This window comes from Accipiter gentilis, chromosome 2 (genome assembly GCF_929443795.1).
Source record: "Accipiter gentilis chromosome 2, bAccGen1.1, whole genome shotgun sequence".
Taxonomy (NCBI): Eukaryota; Metazoa; Chordata; class Aves; order Accipitriformes; family Accipitridae; genus Astur; species Astur gentilis.
Window position 1 is genome coordinate 21,626,242 of NC_064881.1, and position 13,026 is coordinate 21,639,267.

Sequence of the window (13,026 nt, forward strand, 5' to 3'; positions counted from 1 at the left end):
AAGTATATTTTGGAGGAAGGAAACAAAGGTCAGGGAAAGAAGAAAAACAGGAAAAACCAAAGCTCTTTTCAAGCAGTGATCTCAGGAATGCATAGCAAAGTATTGGTCAGTTCTACCCCTTCATTAGGATCCCTATTATAAATAGGTTTACAACTAAGCTAAAAAGAAAAATCAGTGAGCATCTCAGATAATAAAAGGACAAGGAAAGCAAGCTGTACAACACTACTAAGTTCTTGTGCCTGCTTAAAACAATAAGCTGAATAGTTTGTCAGTCCTGACTCATGGAGGATTTGCATACTCTTTGAGAAATAAAATAGTTTGAGATTTGTCTCTTATTTAAACAACTAAAATAAGCAGTCCTGGGATAGTTTCATTTACTTCTATTCCAGGCCATACCTATTCTATATGAATTACCCCTAAGCATTATTCACCAACGACAGAGTTCATTTTAAAATAATATGGAAGTTGTCCCATCAGGTTCTCTAGTTACATAGGAACTTCTTCCATCTCCACAAACACAAATTAATAGGAAAATTACAGAGCTGGATCCCAGCCACAGGAATCTGTTCCCCTGCCTCTTCTCTCTAGCATGAGTCAGTTTTGTACATGAATTTTTACCAGGTGTGGAAATGTATGTTACCACTGAGATTCTGCAAAAACCCTGATTCAATGGAGCTTTAAGTGTCTGGACTCCAAGTATTTCACTTAGGTTTACTGGCTCACTGCTTTTTAAGGATCCTTAGGTGGATTCAGCTCTGCCTAGTAGGCCATGTATGTTAGTTTCCAGCAATATTTTTTCCCCTAGTTTCTCATTTTTTTACTGAAGATCACAGAAAGACCAAAGTAAAACTAGTAAAACAGAAAGAGCTTACTTTTATCATATCTCTCCAACAGTTTATAACAGTATCTGTGCTTAACCTTGTTATTTATTTGGCTCACATTCTCCAGACTGGGCTGCAAGTTTTAAGCAAAAACTTGCACTCCTCAGACCTTGGAATGACAGAAAATAAAGGCCGTTCACAAAGAGCATCAACCTACATTTTCATGTGTGTGCACACACATATATATCAACTAAGGTGTGAAAAAGACCTCTTTGGATCTTCAGCTGCCGAAAAAAAAAAGCCTGTTATACAGTCTCAAAATTGTAAAGGGTACCAGAATGGGAAACTGGTGCATTCTGATATATTTAAAATAATTAACATGTAATTCAAACCCTGGCTGAATTTGAAGCAAGCTTTGGATGCCAAGGCCTTCTGAAAAGCAGATCCATGTGAACATATCAGAAGTGTGAAAAAGATTATTGAAAACTTATCCAAGTGTTTAAAAGATTAGCAAAGTAAAGGCAGGCTTAGATTTTCTCTCACCTGACAGTGCTGGCTTTTGAGTCCACCTTCCTACTGCTTTCCATATTCTTGACTGCTGTGATGGCTTGTGCAGTTTCCAGAAGGTCATGGTTAGTGACATAGGCTGGAATTATTGCGAATTATAACCCATGGGCTGATAAGAGTCTAATTAGCATTTTAGAGGCTATGGAGCAGTAAAAAGTTACAGTCACTCCAGGGAATGGAAGAAGGACTGAATGTATTCTGAAGGAGCTTGTCATGTATGTCTGGAACAGGAAGAACCATCAGAAAGACCTTATGCTCAGGAAACAGTGTGGGAAAAGTTCAAAGGCTCATTTGGACCTATGCATCTCATGAGAAAGAACTGAGATTGTAAAGATGAATGTAGCAACTGGTGAGAGAAATAATGTAAGCACAAATTTTCAGTGGCAGACAGTTGAGACAAGAATTAATTCTGTAGTGTAGGCTTGAGCATATGTGATTTTTCACACGCAAGTAAATAACTACCATAAATACACTGGCCATCTTGACTAAACTAAAAGGTAAATAAATATTTGTTTAAAACACCTTTGGTACAAGAATTATAGTTATGATAGGGTTGTCCAGACTTCTGTCCACACTCCTTTTGATTTCTAAGTTTTTCTGCTGATATTCCAGTAATGGACGCTCCAAAATTCAGAGCATTTTGATTCCTGCTGTTGCAGAAACAGCAAAGAACATGTGATCACTAGTGATGGCGAGGAAGACAAGTGTTAATACTCAGTCTTGGTCAGTCTGACCACAAAGGAAGCAGAAATGTACCTTTTTTCTAGAGGATGAAATTCAGATTTTGTCAATGGACAGAAATAAGAGAAAGCTTAGAAAAAAAAGGAGGAGGAATAAGTGGTTACAAGAACCAAATCTTCCAACTCCTTTTTCAAGTCTGACACAGCTCATCAATACATTTGCCTGACTAAAGACCAAGTTCAAAACTGATGTATTAGCATTTAGTTCTGAACTTTTTGCAAGTGTGTAGCTGTGACTGTTGTACAAGATAGGACCTACATTTTTCAAGTTAAATAAACATAATTAATAGATGCAAGCTATATCCTAAGTCTAAGCTTTCTTCATGCTTTTTTAAATGTTAGGAGAATAAAGTGGATTTGGGAGCTTTTAATCACCTTTGTTGCGAGCTTGTCTCTTCAAGGGGCTTCCAGAGCAAAGCAAGGCACAGCCTGATTGATCATTTTTAAAGGGATTCCATTGGCCACACATGCACTCAAAGCAGAGTCTTTTATATTTCCTGTGACAAAAGTAATCCTGGTTAGGTTCATAAGGTGAATATAGAAAAAACCCAAGAGAATGAGAACTAGAAGAAACTTGTATTTCCCATTCTCAGGCTTACCAAACACAGTGTTTCCCACTTTCAGCCATATGGGAATTCCTCCCCCCCCCGCCCCCCCCCAAAAACAAAGGGTAAACAAACCTTTTTGCTCTTCTTTTCTTGAGAGACATGAAACAACTAGAATCAATCAGAAATGCTGTATAGTTCTAAGTAAGAGAACTCTGAGGAAAACAAAAACAAACCCCCAAAACTTTATGTGAAATCAGCATCGGCTTCATGTAAAAAATTCTATTTGTTGTTTACTGCTACACTTTGTCTTTAAAACAGCAGTAACAAGAAAGAAATTTACAGTCATTTAAACACTGTGGACAGGCTTTGCTAAGCTGCAGTGCCTAGGCTACTGATAAAACAAATTAGCATCAGAGTAAGAATAGGACAAGATAGTGCTATGACAGAAATAATATAAGGAATAATAAGAACCCAGGTGTACATAATTAAGATTGTAATTCAAGCAAAGGGTTCTGGTGACATCATTTATCAATGTCACTACAAACTCTCAATGGAATTACAGCTTTGTATGTAGAATTCAGATATACGCGATTTGTTAGAATACATGAGGGATGTTTCTATTAAAAGTAGACAGACAATATGTTAACCTCAAGTAGTGGTGGTGACAGGATAAGATACAAAGAGAAGAGGTTTTTCCTATTCTAGCAAAGGAAGAATGATCAAACATTCTGAGTATTTCTAAGATATTTGGAAATTAAATTTATTTAAAATACTGGCTAGTGATTTTTTTTGCCCAAAAAGCAGCAGAAAAAGTTTCAGTTCTAGTGTGAATCAGCACTGCAATAAAAAACAGTGTTTACTGCAAAAGGGAACAAAGGAATAGCCAAACATACTGATTTGTCCTTCTCACTGTATAGCCAAAATCACATTAAAAAAAGCTCAAGAAAACTATTTCCATTAAAAGGATCGTATAGAATATTTACAATTAAACACACAGTAAGGATAGTATTAAATTATTAATTGCAAATTAACTCATTTTGAGGAGGAAAAAAGAGTGAGCATTGATGCTTTAAAATACATGTGCTGAAAGGAGATGATAACCATTACTCTTTGTGAATGTCTGATTTATTTTTTTTTTATTCTTATAAGCAGATACTTTTATGAAGATAATTATGAAACAGAGGCCCCACAGTCTGTGTGAATCTTAAAGGCCTTAACTGAACTTAAAAGACTAATTAAGGTAAAACCACATTCTTAAATTAGACTTCTAAATATAATTTCAGTGCCAAACTACTTGTTACTCAGATACCTTGTGGACTTTTCAGCCTCACTCAGATGCCCACAGACCTTGCAGATTAAATGTGAATAGCATCTCCTTGAGAAAGCAACGTTCAGTAAATAGTGATGCCGACCAGAAATACAATGCAGAATAATGTGAGGCTTGACTATTGACTGAATAGAGAAAAAGATCCTGATCAACGCAGTGAGAAAAATGCTTCCTTTGACTTGATAAATTTAGCGCTTAATCTCACCTACACAAAGTGCCTACAACTATAGGTATAAAAAGTCACAAAATTATTCAATGCACTGGGTAGATTTCTCTTCTTTGGTCACTTTCTGAAGTACTCTAATTGAAGCCCATAAATAGCATATCTTATGAAGTGTCCAGCAAAACTTGTGGTGCTCTTTAATGCAATCTGTGAAATGTTGTGTTTATGGGTTCTATATAGACACATAATATCAGCAATTTGTCAAATTTGGCATTTGTAGACTGCAATACTATCTTAAAAGATAATGCATTCTCTGAAACTTTCAGGAAATGCTGACTGATGTTACAAAGTTGTGGGGTTTTTAGTTCTCATTACAAAGTTGTGGGGGTTTTTAGTTCTCTGTTGCTGAAATACATAACTTTTGTGAAAATTGAAATGCACAAAGATTTGGGAGCTTGTGGAATTACAGCACTTCTAATCCAAGTCCACAAGTCTTAAAGATTAGCTTTGTATATGATGTTGGAGAGAATGGCTTGAACAGCAGCAGTTTTGACCTTGAGTAATTTAATTTGGAAAGGAAATTTGGTCAAACTAGCTCAATGTAGGAGTTCTCATCAAGGATTAATGCATAGGATCAATATGAACTTTTTATAGCAGACTATTTTTGAAAGAGGACAACAAAAGGTTAGAATACTTTCAAACCTGAAAAAGCAAATTAGTATGACTTAAAGTGGGTAGTACGGGAATAAAAATGTAAACAGCAGGGATCTTGATTTCATGCCAGTATTTAGTAATACAATACAACGAAAATACAGAGAAAACTGACTTTTAAGGTTATATTTTTGTATCTCTTTGCAACCATATCTGAGGTTATAAACATTTGACTACTCTGTCTCTTCGTGGCAGTACTGAATGAAAAACACTCATAATTGCAATTGACACTACCGTCTCAATTTTTGTATTTTCTACGAGGTCAAAATTGCATATTAACATTCCTCCTTATTTGAAGGTTTAAAGCCTTAATTACCTTCTGAACAAAAGAGTTCATAGCTCTTCTTTAAGTTGCTGTACACAAAAATCCCACTCTTGAAGCATAAATGCTCCTGGAACGGGGAATCAGGCCCATTAATAGCCCTGTCACTAGCAACAGATATTTATGCATGTCCTTACATTACCTTACCTAAGGAGCTAAAGGACAGGTTGATCCCACTTACTGTCCCCATCACTGTCTCCTCTCCCCTTGTCTCTCCCTTAACTACAAATCAAGCTCAGATATGGCTTCTTAGCACAACTCAAACCTGACATTTTTCTCCACTGCCATATGGCAGACTCCCAAGAGCCTGACACCTACCCATGTGCTGTTTGTATCCAGCAAAGTTTGTGACGTTGAGGAAGCTCCATGAGCACTGGGGGTGTTTATGAGGTTCAGCAGGCATCTCCAGCTAGCTCTAGCCATTCCAGCATGCCCGCCTGTGACAGATTCCAGTACATTTCAATCCATTTCAGAATACTGTTAAAATGCTGCCCAAGACTTAGCAGATGACACTAAATGTGTCTTAAGAAAAATTATACAAACTTTATGTAAAAGTAAAAATCTTTCTAATACTGTGATTTAATTCAGGCTATCAAAATTTTCTGTCTCTGATACTTGTTAAGGCAAACTTATAACTAATCTCCTCTTAGGCCTCTCCAGCCTTCACCTGTGGTCTTTGGAAGTGGAGCAGGCTAAGTGAGTTCCTGAAAAACAGCAAACACTTTTCTCAGATAAGCTATATTCTTGAGATTTTCCTCTCATCCTTCCCTTCCTTTGGCTTTTTTCCTGAGGATGAGGCAATGGCATCAACTTCTTAATTCTCTTCATTCAGCGCGGGAAATGAAAAAAAAGGGTATCTCAGCCCTGAAATTTTGGTTTTCTTTTGTTCTCCTTTTCCTCACTCATTTTTGTCTTTTGTAATTCCTGCCTCTTCCATTTACAAGATGCTTGTTCCTGTACTTAAATATTTGGTATTTCTGTTCTCTGGACTATTTCTTGTCTTCCCTCCCCTGGAAGCTGACTGTATCTTCAAAGTCAGATGAAGATGCCTCAAGTGATGGAGAAAGACCACAAGCCTCTTTCTCCAAACCTCTCCGTTCTGTTTAGGAAGTTGACTGGGCTTTAGTGATATTTTCAATAATGGCTGGTTGATATTCTGTTTCTGAACGTGAGCTCTGCTTTCAACAGCAGAACGATAAAGATGTAGTGCTTAATAATGAAGAACAGCATTTTTTATTTTACAAAACAAGCCTCTCAGCTTCAGTGGTGTTATTCATGAATAACACCTTGTGCATATGCATTATGAGACAGTGCTTAATTGAATGATTGCATAATATGTTGTTCCACAGAATAAAATATGAAATATTCATTAGGCCAGAGAGAGAGTTAGAATGCCTGGTGGTTAAATCACTCACCAGGGAAATCCAGCTCCTACTCCTTGCTCCAAGTGAATATGTAAGTAGTTTATCCAAAAAGGCTTTAAAAGCAACTAAGAATTTTATCCCCAAATATACTATACCCTCATGGCTAATGTACTATCCCAACAGGCAGGAGTATGCTCTGAGTGGGGCATGGAGAGACACAGTTAAACGTAGATCACCTACATCCTTTCATGTAGTTAAAGTAGTCAGATGCTTTACCCACTAGGCAGCTGGGTTTAATGGAACCTAACCTCCCTACAGATTTTATTTTTCAGGAAATGATTGACTTGGTATAGGTGCCTCATTCAGGAAAGAGTTTCCAGATGTGACTCCAGAAGAGAAGGGAAGCACTTTATTGCAGCCTAAATTCACACTCAGTTAAGTCCCTGTGAGAGACATGGTGTAGGCAATATGCATATGTCCTTAGCTTAAAGTGGAGGGCTCTCCACTAGCTTTTAGCTACATTAAGTCAACTGCTAAGAACCCAACTCGCCTCATGCCTCGCACTGGGAAACCAGGGATGGTGGTAGGATACCAAAAATGTTGCAATAGTCTGTATTTCAATACCTAAATCCCATTGCAGAGTTAGCCTTTGCCAATCTCTGTGGTGGAAATATCTTCAGGAAACATGTTTAGGTAAAGTAATACCTAAAATAATACCCTCAAATAAATTAAATTGGCTTCATAATAGCTGCATCTGTTGGAATCATGAGAAAGCTTATTGAAACAATAGTGGAACAGAAGCTTGAAACAGACAAAATTAGGAGGAAAAGGATACTTATAAAATAAAATTAGTTAAAAAATAATTTCCATCTCAGAGAACAGTTGGCTCTGTCAAAAGATATGTATGTATTTTATGAGTTTCTGGTAAATAACAATAAAAGAATGCCTTTTGATTTTGTGCAGGGTATCACAGAGAGGCATTCTCCTGGCATATTTATTTTTGCGTTTATTCAGGAAAAAAAAAAAAGAAAGTGAGATTGAGGAAATAACACACTCAGGGGAGACAGAATCAGTCAGAATAAATAAATATGCCCAAAACAATAACAGAAGCAATGTGGCACCAAATATCACTGATAGAGAATACATTAATTCAGTATTGCAAATTACTTTTGCTTAAGGCAGATGTACTTGGTATACCCTCTTAATTATTGCTCTTCTCATCAGTTTGCAACTCAAAGCACATTGTTGCAATAGCAATTAGGGAATGATACAATTATACGAAGCTCTAGGAACAAGATAAAGCTTCTGAATCAAAATGCTACAGAATTTTTTTTTTTTAAAGATTGTATTGTAACAACCGCCATGTGCACTATCCATCTGGAGAACCTATTCCACGTCTTCAGAGGCTAGGGAAACAGTCTGGGCCAACAGAGACATATCTTTTCAACCCACCTTCTCTTTGGCCACTCAGCCTCTTCTCAAGCATGGAGAAGACAGGATAAGGGTGCTGTAGCGGACTGGTGAAGCAGAGGGTTCATCTTCTTGGCTCCTATTCATCCAGTGAGTGGTTTCCCTTGAGGACATTCTACATATATACATATGCATCTATATCTCTATGGAAGATCTCTCTCTTGGTACCTTACTGGTGCTAGAAGAAAAGGCTGCTGCAAGAAGGCAGGGAGCAGAAACACTTGTCATGTGTTTATCTGCTTTTTTGTGTCCAAAGGATTAGAGGTGTTCTAACATCTGTCAGTCATACCGTCAGGGCTTTGTTTGAAAGCCTGTGAAGGAATGTCTCCCCTCATATCCCAGTGACCAGGAGTCTAACCTACTTCCTTTTTTTTTTTTCTACACTGTTGTCCTGTTTTCAGCTGGGATAGAGTTAATTTTCTTCCCCATAGCTGGTATAGTGATATAGTATATATATCAACTCATACAATGTTGATAACACACTGAATTTTTTAGTTGTTGCTGAGTAGTGTTTATACTAAGTCAAGGACTTTTCAGCTTCTTATGCCCAGCCAGTGGGAAGGCTGGAGGGGCATGAGGAGTTGGAAGGGGACACAGCCAGGGAAGCCAACCCACACTGGCCAAAGGGGTATTCCATAGCATGTGTCATCATGCCCAGTATTTAAACTGGGGGGAAAGCTGGCTGGGGGCTGCTGCTCAGGAACTGACTGGGCATCTGTCAGTGAGTAGTGAGCAATTGCATTGTGCATCAGTTGTTTTGTATAATCTAATTCTATTATTATTATTATTAACAACATTACTATTATTATTATTAACATTATTATTATTTTCTTCCTTTTCTGTCTTATTAAACTGTCTTTACCTCAACCCACAAGTTTTACTTTTTTTTCTGATTCTCTCCCCTACCCTGCTGGGGGGGCATGAGCGAGTGGCTGGGTGGAGCTTAGTTGCTGGCTGGGGTTAAACCATGACAGCTGTGCTTCATATACTGATGAGCTAGAACCTTATTAAGTAGATTTCTGTCTAATTCCACCTTTTAGTGAAAAGTCCAGGTTGTTTTGGCAGATCAAACCAAAAGATACGCAGGTTGTAAAAGTGCTGTATAGTAGGAATATGGATCTGTATATGTGGACTGGTTAAAGTTGAAGGTCATATGAAAGTAGCCATCATAGTGAATTTCTCTTCAGCTCAGGAGTTCATAAGAGGATAAAGTTTGCTGCCTTCATATTCTTTTGGCCAGTAAGTTTGGGACACTGATAACAAATGAAAAATAGTGAATTGTCCTCCCTGTTCAGTGCTACATTTAGTTAGTTCAGCTGGAGACCAGACTAAATAAATGCTTACTAAAGCTGTTAGTACTGTGAAAATCGTTAAGATGACTACAATGTTAAAAAAGACTAACTACAGATATGGCACCTTTAATATTCTGGGAAGTCACTTTGAAATTGATACTTTCCCATCAGCTGTGTTTTAAGTAATGACCAGACCCAATTTCTTCTTGAAGGCAAAACAAGAAATGGGCTACTTTGTTTCAGAGAGGTCCTGATTTTTATTTTTTTTTTTTTTAAACCTTAAGTGGAAGAGTAGGACTACAATCAGCCATAATAGCCATTTAATGTGGACTGATATATCATGGGGCAAGTAAAGTTTCCCATTTACATAAATGGTATCAATTTGATTTTTAGGGAATAATGAAAAAGAAGATAAATATTTTTCAAATCAGTTGAAGAGGGAAAGAGATAGAGATTGGGAGAATTTGCTGAGTGCCAGCAAGGACACTATCCATGTACTGTTGGCCTCTGGAATCTTGATTTCTGGCAGAAATTTTGCCAACATGCAAAACATCTAGAAATGTGTAAGCATGAATAATTTTATTCACCTTCCTTAGGTGGAGAAAGATGATCTGTCCTAAATTATTACAAATTTCCATTTTCCATCTTTATTTCTTAGGGGTACAAGGCAGCCTGTTATTGTTTTCTTTTGCATTAGTATTGATCATCATTATTTTAGGAGTATATCAGCTTAAGAAAAACTTTATATTAGATTGAAGTAAGTCTGAGGGTGGTATGGTTGCAGAGTTTCTCAAGAATTGGCAAAATACAATTCTGGTAGAGCCTTGGCTTGGGTATCTACAAATCAGGCATTTGAAAAATGAAGAAAAGCTGCCTTTGCGTCTTACAATTCCTCTGCTTCTCAGAATATTGTTTTAGAAAATAAGGGTGACGAAGTAGATTTCTGTATTACAATCATGTAAGATTTTCTCAATCAAACTATTCAGATGTGACAAAGACAGAGGTCAACTGATGCCGTGCCACTCTTGCTTCCCATGGAAGGCAGTTAATTCATAAAAAATATTTAACTTCATGTTTATGTCAAAGAATATGTACTAGACATTATCATCATAAACTGGGTTCTTCTTCATTTCAAATAAAAACGATAGTATGTAAAGCAGACATAGCAACAGGAACCCAAAAGACATGGTTGTGACTGATAATTTCTGAGACGACACATGGGTATGGAGGGGATAGTTTCAGTTGTATCAGTGTTCAGCCTATTTTTCAGAATGATGTGTCAGACTGTAAATATATTGTCTGGCTAATAGTGTGCATTTGGCTTGCATCAGGAAGCTAGTTTTTCTGGAAGTTAATCTGTTAGCTTTCAGGTAGGCATTAGCCCAACTGAAGAGGCATAGCAGGGGTCAGAAGACAGCTCTGATTCATTCAGGATGAGGGAGAGGCCGTATGAATGGATCAAGATAAATCATGATAAAACCAATGGAGGGAAAAAATAATGGCAGAATTGAAATTAGGACAAGAGGTCATAAGTACAGCAGAGATCATATTACAGCAAAATGACTATGATTTCAGGACACCACACCAGAAAGTTTAGGTGATCACAGGAGCAATTTGGCTGATTTATAAATTAGCTGAAAAGAAAAATCAGGTAACTATTCATTTGGAGTGTGCATTCAGTTGAATTCTATGTTCTGTTCAAATTTCTGACTTGAAAGGCAATATGACGCTGGCAGCGCTAATGTAAGCAATTATTGACAATGTGAGAATCTGGCTGGAGTAGAAAAGTTGTTGCCTCACTGTAGCAAATGTCCAGTGAAAGTAATTATTGACTAAGGAGTCCACTTTATGATAAACTGTAATCAGAAGTGAGAAGGGAACAGAAGACTGCAGAGAAGGTTGGGGCTGCATTAAAGTTGAGATACAGCCTCCTTTTTCTCTTTTCAGTCCTCTTCAGGGGGAAGGGGGCCCATGGATCCCAGGAGTGATGCTAAGGCCATGTTAGCAGGGTGGAGGGCTGATGGCAGTTTGCCACCACGTGGTATGGATTACAAAGGAAGCATGACCTGCACTGGACGAGTCATTGCCAGATGGTTCCCAGATGTGTTATTTATGAAGTCATGGTCTACTTAAACCACATTCCTGGTGTCTTGTCTTCTTTTCCTGCAATGTCCAAGACATTAATGAAGGAATGTATGAGAACTAAATAGCAGACCAGTTGTCAAAAACCAAACGGCAACAGAAATCCTTTCTTGTCTCTGGGTATATGTAAATACATATTAGATTAACAAAACCAGCTTTAAACAGCTGATCCCTGAAGAGTCATAGAATTGGCTTCCTTAGTGCATATTAAGGACAGTACTTATCTCGGCCTCATCAGTCCCTTGTGAGTCTCTACCATAAAACTTACTACATGATCCTTGATGATTCTGTTCTTATATCTTCCTCCTTCAGAAGGGCCCTCTCTCCCCTAATTTCCTCAATGTAGAGAAAAAATTCTTATGAATACAATCTAGATTATTCCTTAAAATATATGTACCAAGCTAATCTGGATGAATGCTCTAGTGTTTGAGATGATCTGACAATGTCATATATAGTTTGTGGATTGATTGGTTGGTTTGTTTGCTTAAATTAGTCAGGTTTGGCAACAAGCTGAAATGACTGAGTGATCACGCAAGTGTCTTACCAGAAGGTAATTTATTTAGTTTGCATAATGTATCTGAGGCAGTAACAGTTGGTGCATTAGAGTAGAATTTTCTATTGCTTTTGTTGGTCTGGTTTTGTCTTTTGTTAGAACTGTATGGAATATGATTTGTTTTTTCCTGTTGCTATAGCTATGAGAAACAATTCCTGAGTCAGTGCTAAGAAGGTAGAAAAGAACACCACAAACAAGCTAGCGCTTTGTAACATCCTAGAGACAGAATTGTACCAATATGACTTGACATGCAGAATAACATCAGTTGGCACGAGTTTTATTGATTACAACCTATCATGTGATGGGCCCTCAGGATTTAATAAATAAGCTGGAATTCTACTGGTATAAGAAATGATGGAACTAAGTTTAAAACAATTCAGAAATATTTATTTTGAATACAGAAAACTCATGACAGATTATTTTGTATACAACATTTTTATGTAGATATTTGAAATAGATAACAACCTGTTTGCTTTCTATTGCCAGAAAGTATGGGATATATATTAACATCGATTTTCATTACAGTGATCTAGGTTTCTTTCTCAATTTATTCCCTTGGTGAGCAACTTCCCTAGGTGGAGACCAGTGTAAATGAAATCAGAATATGTCTATAATATGAAATAGTGTTGCACATATATTCAGGGTCAATGGGATTTTTCTACTTATGTAGTATACTGCTTCAATGTAGATACCAAGAAAAATGAAACTGCTGTAACATATTTCAGGCAAATATAATAATTCAAACAGCACAAAAGGACGTGTGTGGCACATTTTGTATAGGTGCGAATGCTTCACAGATAAAGAGGCTGGTCATCTTCATTCAGACAAAACATTCTGAATCATTCATATGACTGCCAAGTGTGTTAGAAGGAGACAAAAAAAAGTATGGTTATCATTAAAGAAAAGCCCTGGAATCTGTTAGTTTCCTGTTAGAAAGATTAAGCTTCGTAAGTTAATACTTTATGAAGTAGGGAAGGGAACAGCGATACACAGATATCCATGTTTC